Raw genomic sequence first — 23,365 nt, 5'->3', positions numbered from 1 at the left:
TGGAGGTAACGCCCTGAGTGAGGGTGTGTGGGTGGTGTTTAGGCCCAGCACGTTGGAGGGGATCTCCAAGTGTAGAGGTGTGACCCTGGGTGGGAGTGCAGGGGCAGGGCTTGGGTTCTGTGCAGCAGGAGGGAGGCTCCGAGGGCAGAGGATTAGGCCTGGGAGCCCAACAGGCTCCCCCATGCCTAAGTAGACAGGGAAAGCACTGGCCACATTCCCTTCCCTTCCTTCGCACCCCTCCCCATCATGTCCCCCAGGGTCTCCCCCGTCGCCGCTAGACCCCTAACCATGGGTGGGTCCCGCTGGGTGTAGAAACTCCTCCCCTCCCCCAGGCACCCCTCAGAGGTGCCGGTCCCAGAGATCCGGCCTTTACTTTTGCTCCCCCTTCCCTCCCTCCCACTCCCTCAGGACCCGCGCAGCTAGAGGGGGCCTAGGTGGGCAGAGGATCAGGCCTGGGATCTCAGCAGGTTCCTGGGGGCCCAAGTGGGCAGGGGAAACCTGGCCACGCTCCTTTTTGATCCTCTGCCCTCCCAATGGTCCCCCAATTTCCCCCTTTGGGCGTGGGATCCTTTCCCCTCCCCCAGCTGTCCCTGAGGGGTGCCAGTCCTATCCCACCTCCACTTCTCCTCCCCCCTCACTCCCCTCATGCCCCACGTCCTACCCGGTCACTGGGGGTTCCTCCCATCCCCTTAGGTGTCCGTGGTCCCCCACCGGTGCCTGGTAGGTGCCCTCATTGTGAGGAGATGTGAATTCCATGTCCTCCTAGTCTGCCATCTTGACTCCACCCCCACAGTTGCTTCTTTATTCACCAAGTCCACTGAAGTGGAACTATAAATATTATCTCTTACAATATTTTCTTCTGCCTCTTTTTCTTTCATGTTTGATCTCTATCTAATATGCAATTCTCACATGAAGACACTTTTTACCAAAACCTTTTCTGTAAAAACACCAAATGGCGGATGATGCCGGTGCTGTGGGAGGGCCCAGAGGCCCCGGGGGCCCTGGAATGGCTTCCACAGAGGCTTCGGCAGCGATGTCCGGGGCCAGGGCCAGGGTTGTGGTCGGGGCCGGGGCCAGGGCCGAGTCCACAGAGCTCACAGAGGCAAGGCCAAGGCCAAGAAGTGGGTCCCTGTCACCAAGCTAGGCCGCCTGGTCAAGGACATGAAGATCTAGTCCCTGGAGGAGATCTACCTCTTCTCTCTGCCCATCAAGGAATCTGAGATCATTGACATTTTCTCGGGGGCGTCCTTCAAGGATGAGGTTTTGAAGCTCATGTCTGTGCAAAAGCAGACATGTGCTGGCCAGCGGACCAGGTTCAAGGCATTTGTCACCATCAGGGATTACAAGACATGTTGGTTTGGGTGTCAAGTGTTCTAAGGAGGTAGCCATTGCTATCAGTGGGGCCATCATTCTGGACAAGCTCTCCATCGTCCCCGTGTGGCAAGTATACTGGGGGAACAAGATTGGCAAGCCCCGTACTGTCCCTTGCAAGGTGATTGGCCACTGGCTCTATGCTGGTGTGCCTCATCCCTGCCCCCAGGGGCACTGGAATCATCTCAGCCCCTGTGCCCAAGAAGCTACTGATGATGGCTGGAATTGACAACTGCTACACCTCTGCCAGGGGCTGCGCTGCCATCCTGGGCAACTTCGCCAAGACCACTTTTGGTGCCATTTCTAAGACCTACAGTTATCTCACTCCTGATCTCTGGAAATAGATGGTGTTCACCAAGTCTCTGTATCAGGAATTCATCGACCATCCTGTAAAGACCCACACCAGAGTTTCCGTGCAGAGGACCCAGGCTCTAGCTGTAACCACCACTTAATTTTCTATGAGAAAAATAAAGTGAATGAAGCCAGTTTAAAAAAAAAAATGGATTGCATTGTTTCCCTGGGCTATTATTTCTCCTGCTACTTATATTTTAAATATATAGATCAATTTTGAAAACCAAGCTTTAAAGAACAGTTGGTTCTTTGATTAAATGGCATATAGTAGAGCCATCTGTTATAGGTGACGTTTTTTTCCCCTTCACGGCCTAACTAGGAACTTTCAAATATTATTTAAGTTGGGGTTAGGACTCTGGACTAGAATTATTGTTATTTCACTTTACCATTTAGTACAGCCATCAACTGGGATCTTGTAGGTACTACTGTAAAAGAATACTTTTTTCATTTAAGGAGACCATTGGTGGTCTTGACTCCTGTCATTCTGTGAGTATGTTGACTCAATGAGGGTATCCCTTGCTAGTTAGTGTTAGAATGAGAAATGCATACCTACTTATTCAACAAACACCTACTGAGAACCACAAAGTGTTCAATATGAGATGAAGATGCCTTTTATCTCTTGCTAACTGACAATGAAAAAAATTGAGATAAAGAAATAAAATTATAGTTAACAATCCAAGTGTAAATATAATGCCAATTTTAATAAATTTATCACTTCCTTTTTTAGATGCTATCCAAAAGTTTGTGCTATTTAAATTTTTAAACCTTCTTTTACGTCATCCACATGACATAAGCTTCTCTTCTTGAGGTCAGCAATGACCTCCACATGTTGCTTACTTCACTGGGCAATTATACTGATACCTTCATCTTGTCTCATCAGCAGCATTTGGCAGAGTTGATCATCCCCTATTCTAGAAATACTTTCTTCATTTGGCTTACAAGATACCACATTCTCCTGGTTTTCTTCCTACCTCACTAGCCATTTTTTCTCTGTTTTCTTTTGCTGGCTCCTCCTATCTTCATCTTTTCACTTTGGTAAAATCCTTGGGTTTCTTCTTTTCACTATCTCCTCAGTGATAATGTTACCCAGGTACATACTTTCAAATACCAATCATACACTAACGCCTCCTAAATGTAGATCTCCAGTCTGGCTCTCTCTCCTGAATACCAATCTGGTGCATCCAACTCTGTCTCAGCTACTTGGAAGTCTAATAGCCATGTCAAAAGTCAAACTCCTTATTCACTACCTCTCCTCCCCACCCCACCTGGTTCCTCTGGTGATGTTCTGTCTCAGTTAATGGAATTCAATCTTTCCAGTTGCTCAGGCAAAAATCCTTAGAGTTATCCTTGACCTCTTTCTTTCTCATACACCCCACATCTAATCCCTCAGCAAGTCCTATTGGCTCTACTATCTTAAAAATATGACCTTTTTTGACCACTTGTCACCACTAGTCCCCTGGTCCATAAGACCATTATTTCTTGCTTAGATTATTCCTACAGTTTCCTAACTCATCTTGTTCTTTTCCACTTTACTCTTAACAAAGCAGTGAGACTGATCATTCTGTTGACACATGAACTCAGAACATGGTGCTCTTTTTAAGAACTGTCCAAGGGCTTATTCCATTTCTCTGAGAGTGAAAGTTGAAGTCTTTTTTTTCAAATGGGTTTTTTTAAATTTATTTTATTGAAGTATAGTTGATTTACAATGTTGTGTTCATGTCTACTGTACAGCAAAGTGATTCAGTTATATATATATATTCTTTTTTTAATTGGAGTATAGTTTCTTTACACTGCTGTGTCAATTTCTGCTGTCCAGCAAAGTGAATAAGCCATATGTATACATATATTCCCTCTTTTTTGGATTTCCTTCCCATTTAGGTCACCACAGAGCACTGAGTAGAGTTCCCTGTGCTATACAGTAGGTTCTCATTAGTTATCCATTTTATACATAGTAGTGTATATATGTCAATCCCAATCCCCCAATTCATCTCATTCTCCCACCCCTTCCCCCTTGGTATCCATACGTTTGTTCTCTATGTCTGTGTCTCTATTTCTTCTTTGCAAATAAGATCATCTACACCATTTTTCTAGATTCCACATATATACATTCTTTTTATATTTTTTCCATTATGATGTATCACAGTATATTTCCCTGTGCTATATATATAGTAGGACCTTATTGTTTAGCCATGCTATATATAATAGTTTGCATCTGCTAATCCAAAACTCCCAATTCCTCCTCCCCCAGCCCCCTCTCCCTTGGCAACCACAAATATGTTCTCTATGTCTGTGAGTCTGTTTCTGTTTCGTACATAAGTTCATTTGCGTCATATTTAGATTCTACGTATAAGTGATATCATATGGTATTTGTTTTTTTCTGTCTGACTTACTTCATTTAATATGGTAGTCTCTAGGTCCACCCATGTTGCTGCAAATGGCAATACTTCATTCTTCTTTATGGTTGAGTAACACTGCTCAGCCATAAACAAGTTGAAGTCTTTGTAATAGGTAGCAAGGTCCTATGTGACCTAACTCCTGTAATCTCTAAGACCTCATCTCCTAGTATTCTGACCACCCCACCCCTCTACTCCATCTCCATCACTCTCATCTCTCTGTTGTTCCTGAATAGGTTGGGCATGATCCCTCCTCAGTGTATTCTTATTTGTTCCTCTGCCTGGATTGGCTTTCTTCAGACATCCACATGGCTCTCTCTCTCTCACATCTTTCAAGTTTTTTCTCCAGTGCCACATTCTCCTTCAGACCTTCCCTGATCACACTATTTAACATTTTAATGCACTCTCTGCTCAGTGCTGTGACCTTCCATCCTACATTCATGCTCTGGTTTTCTCCATAACATTTATCACCTATTAAAAGTGTTAAATACTATGCTGTATAGTATATAACTTACTCATTTATTTTGTCTAGTATCTGTCTCCCCATACATAAATTCTGACAGCAGAGTTTTGTGGGTTTTTTGGCTTGATATACCCCTAGTGCCTCAAACTGTGCATAGCATAGGTTCTCAGTAAATGTTTAGTTGAACGTATGAATGAATATGGCAAGGTAAGTGCTAATAATAGTCTAAAAATAAAAATATTTATTTTTTTAGAAAAATTAAAACATATTCCAAGGTGTCATCTAGGGTTGAGGATGAACTGAAGGAGGAAGCAAAAGTATTTTAAAGGTCTCATCTTATTGGCAGAGATCAAGGGTCAGGGAGTTAAATAACGCTGGAAAAAATGGAAATGAATACCTTTTTATTGGCTTGAAAAACAATATCAGAAAATGTCAATTCTCACAAAATTAATAAATGCATTTGATGCAATCCTAAATAGAATTCCAAAGGAATGTTATGGTAAGGGAGAATTGGAAAATTGAATAAAATGATTTAAACATTTTAATGAAAGAATAAATGCTACAAATCAAAAAAATACATATTTTGGGAGAAAAAGAGAGACTAGTAAGGGAGGACTTGACCTAATAGATATCAAACGCTATTGACCTAGAGATACACAAACAGACTCATGGGACAGAATAGAGCAGAACAGAATCTAAAAATATATATCCCAGCATTTAAAAATATATATCTAAAAATATATATCCCAGCATTTAAAAATATATATCTCAGCACCCAGCGGAGTCAAGATGGCAGTGTGGGAAGATGTAGAGTTAGCATCTCTCCACAACTAGGGCACCTGCCTGCCACTGGTGGGGGACTCTGATGCCCAAGAAGATGGGAGGAACCCCAAAGTGAACCAGTAGGATGTAGGGGGACTGAGCGGGGAGGAGAAGTGGAGGCCAGACAGGATTGGCGCTCCTGAGGCCGGGGAGATCAGGAGAGGCAGGCAGGAGGGACCATCCAGGAGGAGCAGGAGAGGAGTGGAGGGTGATTGCCCCACCCACTCAGGCACAGGGAGCCTGCTGAGCTCCCAGGCTGGTCCCCTGCCCACCAAGGCCCACCCCTCCCAGCCGGCCACATTGGTCCTGGGGGCATAGGAGGGAGGCCAGGGAGATGAGGAGAGGCAGGCGGGAGGAGCCCTCCCAGACCACAGACTGTAGGAGCAGGAGAGGAAAGGAGGGTGTTTGCCCTGCCCACTCAAGCCCAGGAAGCCTGCTGGGCTCCCAGGTGAGGTCCCCTGCCCTCTGAGACCAGGGGTGCGGGTCACGCCTGGGCCCCTTATGTTCCTTGAGCCTAAGCCCCACCTCCCACAGCCCCCAGGGCTTTTTCCAGCCCTGTGGGTCCTGAGCATTGGCCCTACCCACTGCACAAACCTCACCCTTGCTTAGGTCTTGCCCTCCACAGCCACAGCCTCCCCCCCACCTTTTTTTTTTTTCTTTTTCCTTCTCCTCTTTTTTACTATTGTGGTACTGAGGTACCTTAAAGTTGTTGATTCATCTATATTTTTATTTTTACATTCTTTCTAACATATCTGCTAGTTTCCTAGTCTAATTTTACTTTGTTTTTTTTTTTTTTTTTTTTTTTTTTTTGCCACCCTACACAGCTTGCAGGATCTGGGTTTGTGAGCCCGGGGTCAGGCCGAAGGTCCTGCGGTGGGAGCTCTGAGTGTGAACCACTGGACTAACAGAGAACCTCAGACCCCAGGGAATATTCATCAGAGTGAGGTCTCATGGAGGTCCTCATCTCAGCACCAAGACCCAGCTCTACCCAATAGCCTACAGACTGCAGTGCTGGAAGCCTCAAGTCAAACAACCAGTAAAACAGGAACACAATCCCACTCATAAAAGAAAAAAAAATGAAACGGCAAAAATATATGTCACAGATGAAGGAGCAAGGTAAAAACCTACAAGACCAAATAAATGAAGAGGAAATAGGCAATCTACCTGAAAAACAATTCAGAGTAATGATAATAAAGATGATCCAGAATCTTGGAAATAGAATGGAAGCACAGATTGAGAAAATACAAGAAATGTTTATCAAAGATCTAGAAGAACTAAAGAACAAACAAACAGAGATGAACAACACAATAACTGAAATGAAAAATACACTAGAAGGAATCAATAACAGAATAACTGAGACAGAAGAACGAATAAGTGAGCTGGAAGACAATATGGTAGAAATAACTGCCAAGGAGAAGAATAAAGAAAAAAGAATGAAGAGAATTGAAGACAATCTCAGAGACCTCTGGAACAACACTAAATGCACCAACATTTGAATCACAGGGGTCCCAGAACAAACAGAGAAAAAGAAACGGTCTGAGAAAATATTTGAAGAGATTATAGTGGACGACTTCCCCAACATGGGAAAGGAAACAGTCACCCAGGTCCAGGAAGCACACAGAGTCCCATACAGGATAAAACCTAGGAAAAACACATAAACACACATATTAATCAAACTAACAAAAATTAAATTCAAAGAAAAAATATTAAACGCAGCCAGGGAAAACCAAAAAATAACATACAAAGGAATCCCCATAAGGTTATCAGGTGATTTTTCAGTGGAAACTCTGCAGGCCAAAAGGGAGTGGCAGGATATACTTAAAGTGATGAAAGAGAAACCAACCAAGATTACTCTACCCAGCAAGGATCTCATTCAGATTCAATGGAGAAGTCAAAAGCTTTTCAGACAAGCAGAAGCTAAGAGAATTCAGCAACACCAAACCAGCTTTACAAATGCTAAAAAACTTCTCTAAGCAGGAAGCACAAGAGAAGAAAAAGACCCACAAAAACAAACCCAAAACAATTAAGAAAATGGTAACAGGAACATAAATATCGATAATAACCTTGACTGTAAATGGATTAAATGTCCCAACCAAAAGACACAGACTAGCTGAATGGATACAAAAACAAGACCCATATATATGCTGTCTACAAGAGACCCACTTCAGACCTAGGGACACATACAGACTGAAAGTGAAGGGATGGAAAAAGATATTCCATGCAAATGGAAATCAAAAGAAAGCTGGAGTGGCAATACTCATATAAGACAAAATAGACTTTAAAATAAAGAATGTTACCAGAGATAAGGAGGGACACCACATAATGATCAAAGGATCAACCCAAGAAGAAGATATAACGATTATAAATGTTTATGCACCCAACATAGGAGCACCTCAATACATAAGGCAAATGTTAACAACCATGAAAGAAGGAATCGAGATTAACACAATAATAGTAGGGGACTTTAACACCCTACTTACACCAATGGACAGATCATCCAAACAGAAAATAAATAAAAAAACACAAGCTTTAAATGACACAATAGATCAGATAGATTTAATTGATATTTATAGAACATTCTACCCAAAAGTGGCAGAATACACTTTCTTCTCAAGTGCACATGGAACATTCTCCAGGATAGATCACATCTTGGGTCACAAATCAAGCCTCGGAAAACTTAAGAAAATTGAAACCATATTAAGGATCTTTTCCGACCATGAGGTTATGAGATTGGAAATCAATTACAGGAAAAAAACTGTAAAAAACACAAATACACAGAGGCTAAACAGTGTGCTACTAAATAACCAAGAGATCACTGAAGAAAGAAATTTAAAAATACATAGAAACAAATGACAATGAAAACACAACAACCCAAAACCTATGGGATGCAGCAAAAGCAGTTCTAAGAGGGAAGTTTATAGCAATTCAATCTCACCTCAAGAAACAAGAAAAATCTCAAATAAACAATCTAAGTCTACACTTAAAACAACTCGAGAAAGAAGAAAAAAGAAAACCCAAAGTCAGTAGAAGGAAAGAAATCATAAAGATCAGAGCAGAAATAAATAGAAACAAAGAAACAGTAGCAAAGATCAATAAAACTAAAAGATGGTTCTTTGAGAAGACAAACAAAATTGATAAACCATTAGCCAGACTTATCAAGAAAAAAAAGGAGAAGACTCAAATCAATAGAATTAGAAATGAAAAAGGAGAAGTAACAACTGACACTGCAGAAATACAAAGGATCATGAGAGATTACTACAAGCAACTCTATGCCAATAAAATGGTAAACTTGGAAGAAATGGACAAATTCTTAGAAATTCACAACCTTCCGAGACTGAACCAGGAAGAAATAGAAAATATGAACAGACCAATCATAAGCACTGAAATCGAAACTCTGATTAAAAATCTTCCAACAAACAAAAGCCCAGGACCAGATGGCGTCACAGGCGAATTCTATCAAACATTTAGAGAAGAGCTAACACCTATCCTTCTCAAACTCTTCCAAAATGTAGCAGAGGGAGGAACACTCCCAAACTCATTCTATGAGGCCACCATCACCCTGATACCAAAACCAGACAAAGATGTCACAAAGAAAAAAAACTACAGGCTAATATCACTGATGAACATAGATGCAAAAATCCTCAACAAAATACTAGCAAACAGAATCCAACAGCACATTAAAAGGATCATACATTATGATCAAGTGGGGTTTATTCCAGGAATGCAAGGATTCTTCAATGTATGCAAATCAATCAACATGATACACCATATTAACAAATTGAAGGAGAAAAACCATACGATTATCACAATAGATGCAGAGAAAGCTTTCGACCAAATTCAACACCCATTTGTGATAAAAACTCTCCAGAAAGTAGGCATATAGGGAACTTTCCTCAACATAGTAAAGGCCATATATGACAAATCCACAGCCAAAATCGTCCTCAATGGTGAAAAACTGAAACCATTTCCACTAAGATCAGGAACAAGACAAGGTTGTGCACTCTCACCACTATTATTCAACCTAGTTTTGGAAGTTTTAGTCACAGTATTCAGAGAAGAAAAAGAAATAAAAGGAATCCAAATTGGAAAAGAAGAAGCAAAGCTGTCACTGTTTGCAGATGACATGATACTATACATAGAGAATCCTAAAGATGGTACCAGAAAACTACAAGAGCTAATCAATGAATCTGGTAAAGTAGCAGGATACAAAATTAATGCACAGAAATCTATTGCATTCCTATACACTAATGATGAAAAATATGAAAGTGAAATTAAGAACACACTCCCAATTACTACTGCAAGAAAAAGAATAAAATATCTAGGAATAAACCTACCGAAGGAGACAAAAGACCTGTATGCAGAAAATTATAAGACACTGATGAAAGAAATTAAAGATGATACAAATAAATGGAGAGATATACCATGTTCTTGGATTGGAAGAATCAATATTGTGAAAATGACTCTACTACCCAAAGCAATCTACATATTCAATGCAATCCCTATGAAACTACCACTAGCATTTTTCACAGAACTAGAACAAAAAAGTTCTAGTTGGAAACACAAAAGACCCCGAATAGCCAAAGCAATCTTGAGAAAGAAAAATGGAGCTGGAGGAATCAGGCTCCCTGACTTCAGACTATACTACAAAGCTACCGTAATCAAGACAGTATGGTACTGGCACGAAAACAGAAATAGAGATCAATGGAACAGGATAGAAAGCCCAGAGATAAACCCATGCACATAGTGTCACCTTGTCTTTGATAAAGGAGGCAAGAATATACAACGGAGAAAAGACACCCTCTTCAATAAGTGGTGCTGGGAAAACTGGACAGGTACATGTAAAAGAATGAAATTAGAACACTCCCTAACACCATACACAAAAATAAACTCAAAATGGATTAAAGACCTAAATGTAAGGCCAGACACCATCAAACTCTTAGAGGAAAACATAGGCAGAACACTCTATGACATAAATCATAGCAAGATCCTTTTTGACCCACCTCCTAGAGAAATGGAAATAAAAACAAAAATAAACAAATGGGACCTAATGAAACTTAAATGCTTTTGCACAGCAAAGGAAACCATAAAAAAGACAAAAAGACAATCCTCAGAATGGGAGAAAATATTTGCAAATGAAGCAACTGACAAAGGATTAATTTCCAAAATTTACAAGCAGCTCATGCATCTCAATATCAAAAAAACAAACAACCCAATCCAAAAATGGGCAGTAGACCTAAATAGACATTTCTCCAAAGAAGATATACAGATTGCCAACAAATACATGAAATGCTCAACATCATTAATCATTAGAGAAATGCAAATCAATACTACAATGAGATATCATCTCACACTGGTCAGAATGGACATCATCAAAAAATCTACAAACAATAAATGCTGGAGAGGGTGTGTAGAAAAGGGAACCCTCTTGCACTGTTGGTGGGAATGTAAATTGATACAGCCACTATGGAAAACAGTATGGAGGTTCCTTAAAAAACTAAAAATAGAAGTACCATATGACCCAGCATTCCCACTACTCGGTATATACCCTGAGAAAACCATAATTCAAAAAGAGTCATGTACCAAAATGTTCATTGCAGCTCTATTTACAATAGCCAGGACATGGAAGCAACCTAAGTGTCCATCAACAGATGAATGGATAAAGAAGATGTGGCACATATATACAATGGAATATTACTCAGCCATAAAAAGGAATGAAACTGAGCTATTTGTAGTGAGGTGGATGGACCTAGAATCTGTCATACAGAGTGAAGTAAGTCAGAAAGAGCACAACAAATATCATATGCTAACACATATATATGGAATCAAAAACAAAAAAAGAAAATGGTCAGAAGAACCTAGGGGCTAGGCAGGAATAAAGATGCAGACCTACTAGAGAATGGGCTTGAGGATACGGAGAGGGGAAAGGGTAAGCTGGAACAAAGTGAGAGAGTGGCATGGACATATATACACTACCAAACGTAAAATAGTTAGCTAGTGGGAAGCAGCCGCATAGCACAGGGAGATCAGCTTGGTGCTTTGTGACCACCTAGAGGGGTGGCATAGGGAGGGTGGGAGAGAGGGAGATGCCGGAGGGAGGAGATGTGGGGACATGTGTCTGTGTGTGGGTAATTCACTTTGTTATAGAGCAGAGGCTGGAACACCATTGTGGAGCAATTATACTCTAATAATGATGTTAAAATAAATAAATTAATTAATTAATTAAAAAAATAAGTGTTAACATGGTGTAAATTGCACCCAGAATTACATTAAATAATTTATGCCAAGTAAACATGAGAGAGAAAAAAAAAAAAAGAACACTACTTAACACCATACACAAAAATAAACTCCAAATGGATTAAAGACTTAAATGTAATACCAAACACTATAAAACTTTTAGAGGAAAACATAGGAAAACACTCTTTGACATAAATCTCAGGAAGATCTTTTTTGACCCACCTTCTAGAGCAACAGAAATAAAAAAAAAATAAACAAATGGGACTTAATTAAACTTAAAAGCTTTTGCACAGCAAAGGAAACCATAAACAAGACCAAAAGACAACCCTCAGAATGGGAGAAAGTATTTGCAAATGAAACAATAGTCAAAGGATTAATCTCCAAAATATACAAACTGCTCATGGAGCTCAATATCAAAAATACAAATAATCCAGTTAAAAAATGGGTGGAAAACCTACACAGACATTTCACCAAGGAAGACATACAGATGGCCAAGAGGCACATGAAAAGCTGCTCAACATCACTAATTATTAGAGAAATGCAAATCAGAAGTACAATGAGATATCACCTCACGCCGGTCAGAATGGCCATTATCAAAAAATCTAGAAACAAGAAATGCTGGAGAGGGTGTGGAGAAAAGGGAACCATCTTGCATTGTTGGTGGGAATGTAAATTGATACAACCATTATGGAAAACAGTATGGAGGTTCCTTAAAAAACTACAAATAGAACTACCATACGACCCAGCAATCCCACTACTGGGCATATACCCTGAGAAAACCATAATTCAAAAAGAGTCATGTACCAAAATGTTCATTGCAGCTCTATTTACAATAGCCAGGACATGGAAACAACCTAAGTGTCCATCATTGGATGAATGGATAAAGAAGATGTGTCACATATATACAATGGAATAGTACTCAGCCATAAAAAGAAACGAAATTGAGTTATTTGTAGTGAGGTGGATGGACCTAGAGTCTGTCATACAGAGTGAAGTAAGTTCGAAAGAGAAAAACAAATACTGTATGCTAACACATATATATGGAATCTAAAAAAAAAAAAAAAGGTACTGATGAGTCTATTTGCAGGGCAGGAATCAAGAGGTAGACATAGAGAATGGACTTGATGACATGGGGTGGGAGGGCAAAGCTGGGGCAAATGAGAGTAGCACTGACATATATACACTAATGAATGTAAAACAGTTGGCTGGTGGGAAGCAGCCGCATAGCACAGGGAGATCAGCTGGGTGCTTTGCGATGACCTAGAGGGGTGGGATAGGGAGGGTGGGAGGGAGGCTCAAGAGGGAGGGGATATGGGGACATGTGTATGCATATGGCTGATTTGCCTTGTTGTGCAACAGAAACAAGTATAGTATTGTGAAGCAATTATACTCCAATAAAGATCTATTAAAAAAATAGTAAAAAAAAAAATTTTGTGTAGCATATTTGAAGGTTGCTAAGAGAGTAGATCCTAATAGTCCTCATCTGAAGAAAAAAATTCAATAAATAATTCAATAATTATTTAAATAATATTAAATTATTAAATAATATTTAATCATTAAATATTAAATAATATCTAATCATTAGATGATGTGGTGAGCATTTTTATTAAGCACATGCCCTTCAATATTCCCTCTATTTTTTCCTCAATGACCTTTCATCATCCAGCACACAAGCAAGATAATTACTGTTTTAATATAAAGATTTGAGTCTGTTCAACTTGAGAATGTCAATTCTGTATTTACTCCACCAAGCTTCTAGTTTTCAAAATAAACAAATGACTGGCTTGTAGTCAGAAACTACTTATATCTAACTGACCTGCCTATGAGACACCTGCTTTTTAAAGGCAGTGTTTCTTACTTCAATTCATTTTGGCATTACATGAATAGTTTCTGAAACCCTAGTGGAAATATATCCTTCAGAGGAGAGGTCCAGTATTTCACTCCAGATTCCACTGAGAATATTAAATTTTTTTTTTTCAGCTGAACAAAGTATCTTTTATTTGTGACATACAAGTACAACCAATGAGGGAATTCCTGGCAATCCAGTGGTTAGGACTCCATGCTCTCACTGCTGAGAGCTCGGGTTCAATCCCTGGTCAGGGAACTAACTAAAATCCCACAAGCCACACGGGGCAGCCAAAACAAACAAACAAACAAAGAAAAAACAAAACAAAAAACCCCCCAGGAAAACAAAAAACCCAAAAAACCAAATACAGGATTTCCCTAGTGGCGCAGTGGTTAAGAATCTGCCTACCAATGCAGGGGACACGGGTTCAAGGCCTGGTCCGGGAAGATCCCACATGCCACAGAGCAACTAAGCCCATGTGCCACAACTGCTGAGCCTGTGCTCTATAGCCCGTGCTCCGCAACAATAGAAGCCACCGCAATGAGACGGCTGCGCACTGCATCGAAGAGTAGCCCCTGCTCACTGCAACTAGAGAAAGCCCACGAGCAGCAACGAAGACCCAATGCAGCCAAAAATAAATAAATAAATAGATGAAAACAAACAAAAAACAAATACAACCAATGCAAAAAGAGGTCATTTTCCCCCTTTTCTTCCAGTGATAACAAGTTGCTAAAGAAAAAAATATATATATCAAGAAGGAGTTTATATTCAAAGTTTCCTCTAAAAAAAACAAACCAGGAAGGGTTAAAAAAAGAACCATAAACATGTCATACACACATCTGACATCAACGAAAATAACCTGAAATACGGTAGATACAGCTAAAAAAAAAATCTCAAAATTAATATTTTAACATTCCCCAAAGAAACAAACAAAAAATCCTGGTACAAAAGGCCTGCTATGTTTCTCAAAACCAAGACATTGGGGAAATGGAGAAAGATTGATAGTTGAGAACTGAATGGGCTCAAAACCAACAACAGGGTGACCTGCAGGTCTCAGGCAGCCCCTCCCCCGACAGCAGCCCTTGGAGGCAGCTGGACCAGCAGGGCCCAGCACAAAGCACCCATCTACCAGCGGGCTCGCTGCCAGGTACCCAGGGAGCAGAAAGAGAGAACATACACTGAACTCACCTTATGTGGGATTTACGCTGGGTTCCCTTTCGGACACCTTTAGTGGGAGGCATCAGAAATCCATGATCTCTAAAAAAAAAAAAAAGTTTACTTTAATAAACTTGTTTTGGTTTTTAATGGAAAAAAAGAAAAGAAATCCATGATCTAATACAGTAAATATTTATCATCCTGTGTCCTTTGAGAGACAGCAGGGATCAGAGGAAAATCTTTTCCTAAATATGCTTCTGTCGCCCCATGATTCTTGGAATGAGCCCTCCCATCCCCTCCCAGTCATTAAAATTCTTACCCTTGGGTAAAATCCCCTGGGAGCCAGCAGGGTAGGGGCAAAGGTGGGCTTATTCCTGTGTAAAGCTGCAAGGCCACGTCCACTGCTGGCTGGTCAAGAGCAACGCACAGTGCAGGGCTGGGCCGGGGGAAGGAGGCCGTGTGTACAGGGCCCCCCTGCACAGGCGGGAACGGGGGTGGGTGTGGAGGAGGCGAGGCGGGGGGCGGAGCGGGGGAGAAGCAGGAACAGCTCCCGGGAGATCTGCCAGCAGGGGCGGTCCGAGAGAGGGCAGAGGGTGGGACGTGAGCAGACAGCGGTCAGAAGGACGGACAGGCCTCCTCGTGAGCAACCTCACGAAGGCAGAACCTTTGGGACACTCCCTAAAGCAGAGCTCAAGGTTGTCCAAGGGAAGGCATTACGTGCTTCTGCCTGGATAAGGATTTGGTCATTTTCTTCCCTGGAAGGGGAACAAGGGAAGAGATCGCCCTAGAGATCAGGGCGAGTTTAAACTCTCTCTATCCCACGAAAGGAGAGGAAGACCTTCTCCTGGCTCCCAGCTGCTGCCACAGGTGATACCGGAAAGAAAAGCAGCTGTTTGGCCACTGAGAGGCGTTCCTGCTGCAGCCTGCGCTGCCAGGCAGGGCAGTGGCACTGGTGGCTCTGTGTGGTAGCGAGGGGCCAGGCTGGGGAGTGCGGGCAGAGGGGCCCGCTGCTGGCTGGGGGCTCTCTAAGCAGGCGGGGGGATGGGCGGGGCGGTGGGGAGGGATACCCACCTTCAGAGAGCTATTAGCGCCAAGACAGGAGAGGAAACAGCACTAAATATGCCAGGAAAGAGGGGCCATTTTGGGGGAAGACGAGGGTCTCCCTGATGTTATTCTCCCCTTGAGAGTAAGAACTTGGGTATCTGGGGTGGCGTGAGAGGCAGAAGCAGAAAGAGTGGTGAGAGGTGACGGAGAAGAGCAGGCAGAGCCTCCGGCTGTTTTCTATGAAAGAAAAACTCGAGTCACTGCCATGAGATCAAGAGATTAAGGTCAAGATGTAGCCAAGTCCAAAAGCCCGGAGAAGCCATAGTCCCCGTGGTAGGCCCCATTCACACCTGTTCCTGGTCCTCTCAGTCCCTCACTGGCAGCAATGGAGTGAGGGAGACAGCCTTCCTCCCTGAGTCATCTGGTCCCCTGGCACAGCTCTGCTCTAACTGTGGATCCATAAAAGCACAGCCATAAGGAGCTCTCTCGCTTCTTTGTGTCGCGGCACCAAAGACCTTCCCAAGGTCTCCATCCGAGCATCCCATCCATGAAACGGGAGGCTTTCCGAAGCCTCTCTCTACGCCTAAAAGCCCAAATCTACACCGAGTCCATTCCTCTTTGGGAAGCAGCCAGACCCTGACCCGGGGTCCAGAACTTTCAGAAAGGCGGGTATAAACACTCCATTGTCCAACTGTGAGCGTGTGCTGGTGGTGGTAGGGCCGGCGGGCTTCTCAGGCATTCCGCTGGAGGAAAATCGAGGAACCCTACGCGGAAGGGTTCTCACTCTCGCGAGAGCCGAGAGCCGAGTGAGTGGGCAGCCACTATGAGAGCATGCGCCTTGTGCCCAGGCATCCGCCGGCTCTTCCCACAGCGTCCTGTCCGCTCTGCTCCGTCCTGGCCTCCTGCTCTTCTAGGAGAGAGCGGGAGGGGCAGCGTGGCCCTCTCCTCCCCAAGGTTCTGTGCTCTCAGGGTGCGGCCTGGCACGGGGAGGGCTGAGGAGGCCACAGCTCTGAGGGCACCTGGAAAGCGGCATGAGGCCAGGGAGAGGACAGGCCTGAGAGAAGTGTTCTGGCTTGGGAGTGCAGGGACAGCAGCCACCAGAGTGCCCGCCCGCGTGGGAGTGCTGGCTGTCCCCAGACTTCGTCCTCCGGCTCGGGACCCCATTGGAGCAGCATCCGGACACGCTTGGGGGAGAGTCGTCGATTTCACATTGCAGCGCTTCTCTGAAGAACCTGTAGGCGCCACGATTGTGCTTACATACAGCTAACATAACTTCCTCTGTGTGCTGCTGGCCGTGATCTGCTGGATTGTATGAGGAGCTTGCCCAGGCCTTTCCGCCGCACCTTGCTCTACATCTGGACTTCGTAGTGGTACAGGACTTCGTCCCTGCACACCACGTCAAACCGGAAGAGAGGAAGGGCGACATGGACCGAACTGTTTTTCCCAAGCGATGAGAGGTAATCCATCATTTCCTTGTGTTTCTCTCGGTCCTTCCAGCCCCAGTCGCGTCGCTCATACATGGTTTACATGTTGGTCAGGTTGAAGGCCCAAACAGTGACTGGCTCCAGGCCAGACACTCGCTTACATTCAATGAAGACATTTAACCCATTCCCATCATATTTCTTGAACACTGGGAAAGCCTCTAAAGGGTCTCCAAGCCTAGTTTCTTAAAGCTCTTTTGTCTTTTAATTCCCCCAAATGCAACAAGCATAAAAACGGCAGGAAGGAAAACTTAGAAATAACACCATCTGAAGATTTTACTCTGAAAATGTTAAAAGGATCCTCCCCCAGCCTGTTTGTTTGCAATGAGTCTCCACTGTAGTTGTCAGTGTTTTTAACATCCAAGAATCTTATTGTTTTTTTTTAATTTTAACCGTCTTTTTTTGGTTTTAACCAGTTTTTAAATTGAAGTATAATTTATCAGTTGTCACCTGTTGTCACCAACAGGTCAGCTCTGCTTTCGGGGGTGGGGGTAGCTCTTGGCTTGGGTGGCAAGGCTGACTGGACCACATGCCTTTAGTCATCGATAGGTTTGTTTGGGCTTCCTCATATGGTGGTGGTGGTGGTGGTGGTGGTGGTCTGAGGGGAAGCCCCAAAGCACAAGTGTTTTTCAGTCCTTGCATCATGTTTGCTAGCATCCTGTTGGTTAAACATGCCTTATGGCCAAGTTCAGAGTCAAGTTTGAGGGCGCTCAAACTTCCATGACAAAGAGGGTATGAATACAAAGAGATGAAGCATGTGTGGCCATTTTTCCAACCTACTGCATATGGTTTATTGAGTAAGATAAACCATTGAATTACGTGGGGAATCCTGACTGTATAATTTTGGCACAACTCAAAATCTGTCATGTAAAAAAATGTTTTGGAGATTTGGTCAAAGACAGGTTATGTTCAGCTAAAATTAATACTTTGTCCAAAAACTTTTGGGAACGTCGTTTGGCTGATCAGACATCATGAAATTCAGTCCGAAGGGGTTATGAGCTCTCTCTGCTCAGAATCACTGTAGTCTGTATTAGAAAATGCTGAGAATTGCTGCTTGGGTTCTAGAATGGCTATTTTAGATAATTCAGTGCAACCCATCCTATCCTTTTGTGTGTAGAATTTTATTAAAAGTATGTATTTTTAGCTTATATGCTTAACGTGTGTATAATTATAGCACAGATGAGTTTTAGTGAAGCAGTAGTCGTAAAGGCAAGTTAGAATACAATATTGTAGTTCTCAAGAGTTGAGAATTATTGATTCAGAGAGCTGAAAGAGGCATTTTTCCATCACTGCCTAATATTAGAGCGAGGCCAGAGTGTGACCCCTATCACTCACTTTTGGAAAGGGGCAGAAACTGCTCCTAGGTGATAGGATTCATCTAAAAAATAAAATACAATCATATTCCCCACCCCATCTATTCTAGCCCACTCTACCCAAAACTTTGCTTTAGTATTTCAGGAAGTTCAAGAGGTTTGAATTTATTTGGTTTTAAGAAAAGAAACTGATTTAGTTCTTATCATCTAAATAATTAGCACCAATGTACATAAACTAAAGTTAAACTGTTTTCCAGTTAGTATGTCAAATAAGAGCTTTCTTTTCTGCATTAAAACTTCCCTAAGTGACTATCTTTGACTACTGCCCAGTGACTCTTTCCATCTCTTTTAAGGAATTTGTCAATTTTCAACCCTCTTTTTATGTTTCTTTCTTGCTGTCACATACCTGTTGCTCCAGAATTGGTTTGTGATGTCAAGCATGAATAGAATGCTAGATGCAGCACAGCCTCAGTAATTAGCATTACTTCAGAGGAGTGATTTGAAGCAGTGAAAGGTGTGAATTCAAGCTACTCTGAAGAAAAAAAAATTTATCGAATGATGTTTCCACACTCTGTTGAGCTCTTTGGATGTTTAAAAAAACAGTGAAAGTCAGCGGTACCTGACTTGAAGGAATTGGCACTCCATTTCAAAACCTGCTTATGAAAAAAAAAAAGAGCCTAGGAAGGAAAACTGTACTGCATAGCTACAGTGGGTGGAATGGATCTTGAAATTCAGAGATGAGCAACTCCATAAAAATTACTAGGAAAATTAGTCTTTCTTCAAGGAAGCGGGACTTGAGTGAAACTTATAGGAAGTGGAAATTCTCAAAATGAAAGTGAGGAATTGAGACCCTAAATCATAGCTGTTGGAGCCCTAAGGTTGGGAAGCATCTCTGTTTCCTAGATTCTGCTTTTAGAATTCATTCCAAGATCCTGAAGCGCTAAGGACAGAAGGGGCAAGCCAGCCCTGCAAGCCAGGGTCAAACTAGCATGGGATGTCCAAGGGCCAGAAGAAGAAGAGGTTATACTAGGGAATAATTGGAGCCAGTGCTGGGTACATAAATAGAGCTGGATTAAGGAGGGCCTTGATTATCCAAATGAGGATCTTGAGTGTGATTTGTATACAGTAGAGACTCAGAATTGTTTGAAAAGAAATATATATATTTAATGTTAAATATATATTTAGTATTAGAGCACTGAACTTACAGTTATTTGACTGAAGATGGGCAAGGAGTACCTGAAGGGGGAGCCCACAAACTGCTTTTACGACCAGATAACGGTAATTAGTAACCAGCTCATTATTTATATACCAATGGCAGCAGTTGAAATTTTTTCTCTATTGGTTCCCCAATTCTGCAATCTTGTTAACAGTTGCAATTGCCTCAGTAATATTTTTTGCATATATGGTACCACTGGAAGCTTCAGATTCCCCAGTTCAAACAACGCCAACTTCAAATTAGTGGTATCTAACTCAATAAACCATTACTTATGTTGAATGGTTATCTTAGAACTCTGAAGAGCTAGACAATAGAAATTATGCATTTTGATCTCAGGCTGTCTTAACATTAATCAGTGTGCTGTTATTACCAAAAAGGTAGTGTTATAGACAGAATTGTGTTTTCCTCTTCCCCAAATTCATATGTTGAAGCCCTAACCCTTAAAGTGACTGTATTTTGGAGGGCTTTTTGGGAGATAATTAAAGTTAAAAGAGGTCATAGGGGTGGGGCCATGATCCGGTAGGATCGATGTCTTTATAAGAAGAGAAAGAGACACCTAAGAACTCTCTCTGTGTGAGCAGAGAGGAAAGCCATTGAGGACATGGTGAGAAGGGGGCCATCTACAGGTTGGGGAGAGAGATCTCACCAGAAACTGAATTTTCCAATGCCTGGTCTTGGACCTCTAGCCTCCAGAACTGTGGGAAAATAAATTTCTGTTGTTTAAGCCACCCAGTCTTTGGTGCTTTGTTATGGCACCCTGAGCAGACTAATACAGACAGTCACCCTGAAAATGAAGGACATTAGGCATGTGTGCTGGGGCTTACAGCTGCTTAATATGCCTTCTTGTCCATAACCGATTTCTAGGCATAGGAAGCATCTAGGGTTGCAGGTTTCCATTAGAATTACTTTAAAGAATGTGAGGTTCCAGATCTTGACTTTGTCATCCTCGTGTACATACAGCTCTCAAGTGTCAGGGGATCATTTCTTGACAAAACCTTAGCAAGGGCTATTGTAAATTTTGATCATGGGTGAGAAATTCATGAAAAAATTTCTCTGAGGAAGACTGCACTTTTGTGCAGATGAGAGTAGTTACGTTTCCTAAAACAGAGTATTGATTCACAGGTTCTAATTTAAGTTGGTGAGTGACTGATCTCTTGACAATGCAGGACTGACACATCTATTTGTGTAGTGAGTAGATTGCCATTTGGCTGATGGGCGTTATTTGATACTGTGCCAACAAGCCCTTTCTCCTGAACAGACCTGCGTTGCAATTTGCATTTTGTATAATAGTTGGTTTCTAGGGAGAATCAATATGATTTTGAAAGGTGATTCTCACCTACGTTTCCTAGCAGTCTTTGAGGTTTTCCATTCCCTTAAAAATCAATTTGTGCGATTCTAAGGTTAAAGCTTTCTGTCAGAAACTATTTGTGCCACAGGAGGCATAGTAATAATATTGCCTCCCTCCCTCCCTTTCAAAATGCTACCTGTTTTAATCTCTTGGTAATACAAAAAAATCTATTAATTCAAGCAGAACCTATTAAGATGTCTTGTTTTCAGTGTTTTAAAAAATGTTGTTTTAGGGGCTTCCCTGGTGGTTCAGTGGTTAAGAATCCGCCTGCCAGTGCAGGGGACACGGGTTCGAGCCCTGGTCTGGGAAGATCCCACATGCCACGGAGCAACTAAGCCCATGTGCCACAACTACTGAGCCTTTGTGCCACAACTACTGAAGCCCGTGTGCCTAGAGCCCGTGCTCTGCAACAAGAGAAGCCACTGCAATGAGAAGCCCGTGCACCACAACGAAGAGTAGCCCCCGCTCACCGCGACTAGAGAAAGCTTGCGTGCAGCAACGAAGACCCAACGCAGCCAAAAATAAATAAATAAAAAATGTTGTTTTAGTAGGATACTTACTGTAGTTTCAAGATCAGTTCTGGTCATTTGGAACTGAAGCAATTCTGCCTTACCCGGTGTGATTGCAGCCCGGAATTGGTGTTCTCTGTCATAACCAGATTATGCCTAAATGCTGGTTCTTTACCTCATGGCTCATTTTATGGACTTTTCAGACAGCCTTCCTGCTCCCTGGCCGAGAGGCTTCAACATTTCCTGAAGTTGGCTATGTGTGCCCTGGCTGACCCCTTTCAGCCTCTTTCTGCATGGCTCACCCCATCTCTCCAGCCATCCCCTGAGACAGGGTCCCTCAGAGGTCACTCAAGCCTATCTTCTGCTGTGCCCACTCTAGCCCTTAGGAAACATGTCCCCTCCACCCACTGTGGGTGCAAGCGCAGCTTTCTTCATCCCAGCCTTCTCTTCTTGCCCTGCAGTCCAAAGGCATTCCAGCCAGCTTCTCTCTGTAAGATCTTCCAGATAAGAGCAGGCCCCAGTGTCTGCACTCTCCATCCGCAGAGGACATGGGTTAAACTCTTTCCCAGGTGCCAGGCAGACTAACACACACCTGCCTCTCAGCAAACATCCCCCTGGGGCGCCCTCCTCTGAGGTCCACCCTTCATCCTCCATTCTGTCTGAGTAGTTCTCTGGAAGCTCTGTCCTTTGGCTGAGGGTGGGAGTGGGGACTCCTCTAACAGGTTGGGGTGGGAATATAACACTGACAGTTCTGTTCAAAGACCTCACCAATAACCTCAAGTAATTTCTTAGTTTCCTTTCCAATATCCTGGCGATTGGTGAGGTGTAAAGGATTATAGTTTTCAGCTTTTTGGATGCTTCTTAGCCAGTCCTGAATGTGTATTTGGCACTTCTCTTTAGAATGTAGGGACATATGACACCTATTCATTTCAGCTGAGATTAGGAAAAGTCCCATTTAACATTCTATTATAAGAAGAATGATTGGAATTGAGAAGCGGAGGGAATCAACATAAGACTGATCACGATGAAATCTAAATATAAGCCATCAGCAACTTATAATCAAGGTAGAGAAGCAGGACAGAAAAATATGTTTTATAATTGTGAGCATTGCAATGCATGATACTAGGGATAACTAAGAACAGATAATAAATACACCATATGTTACCTAGGCCCCTATTTTGAGAGCTTTTTATAGGACATGTACATGAAGTGCCAAACTACAGGGAACATATTAAAGAGTACAGCTTAGCAAAGCATTCACATCCATCAAGCAGCATTTGATTCTTAGGTTTATTGTGTCACATCTAAGATAATGAGATTGTTAATTGAGTTTACCTTTAAATATGTATATATATAAGTGAATGAAGGAAGTGCACCAAAATTTTGTAAATAACAGTGAAAATTTGATAGAACCGTTAGCAGTTATTCTTTTTATGCTCTTAAAATAATTTTTTATTTTAGAGTAGCTTTAGATTCACAGAAGAGTTGCAAAGATAATACAGTTAGTTCCCATGTATTCCATACCAAACTTACAGGATTATAGTGAGAATTAAGCATGAGAAGTGCCTGGAACATGGCTAGAACTCAATAAATGTTTTAACTACTATTATTATAAGTGGTAGTAGTAATATTCTGGCAACATGATATAGATGAAGAGGTAGATGAACCTGTGATTCGTCTGAGACCGACACAGTAGTTTAGAGTAACTGAGATAATGGTCAACATGAACTGTGGAGATGTTCCCAAGGTTGATAAGACTCCTTGGGTAGAGTCAGACAACAGTTGGAACCTTGGCCTCTGTGGGCAGATAGGAAGGGCT

The 23,365-nt window shown here is 42.2% G+C and overlaps 2 pseudogenes; one reads left to right on the top strand and one right to left on the bottom strand.

Moving 5' to 3' along the window:
* The first annotated feature begins 952 nt into the window (after nucleotides 1–952).
* On the top strand, nucleotides 953–1,823 carry LOC115854712 (small ribosomal subunit protein uS5 pseudogene; annotated as a pseudogene).
* Nucleotides 1,824–16,459: 14,636 nt separating this feature from the next.
* On the bottom strand, nucleotides 16,460–21,726 carry LOC115854735 (N-alpha-acetyltransferase 40-like; annotated as a pseudogene).
* Between the last annotated feature and the right edge of the window lie 1,639 nt (nucleotides 21,727–23,365).

This window comes from Globicephala melas, chromosome 14 (assembly GCF_963455315.2).
Source record: "Globicephala melas chromosome 14, mGloMel1.2, whole genome shotgun sequence".
NCBI lineage: Eukaryota > Metazoa > Chordata > Mammalia > Artiodactyla > Delphinidae > Globicephala > Globicephala melas.
This window is presented reverse-complemented; position numbering and strand designations above follow the sequence as displayed.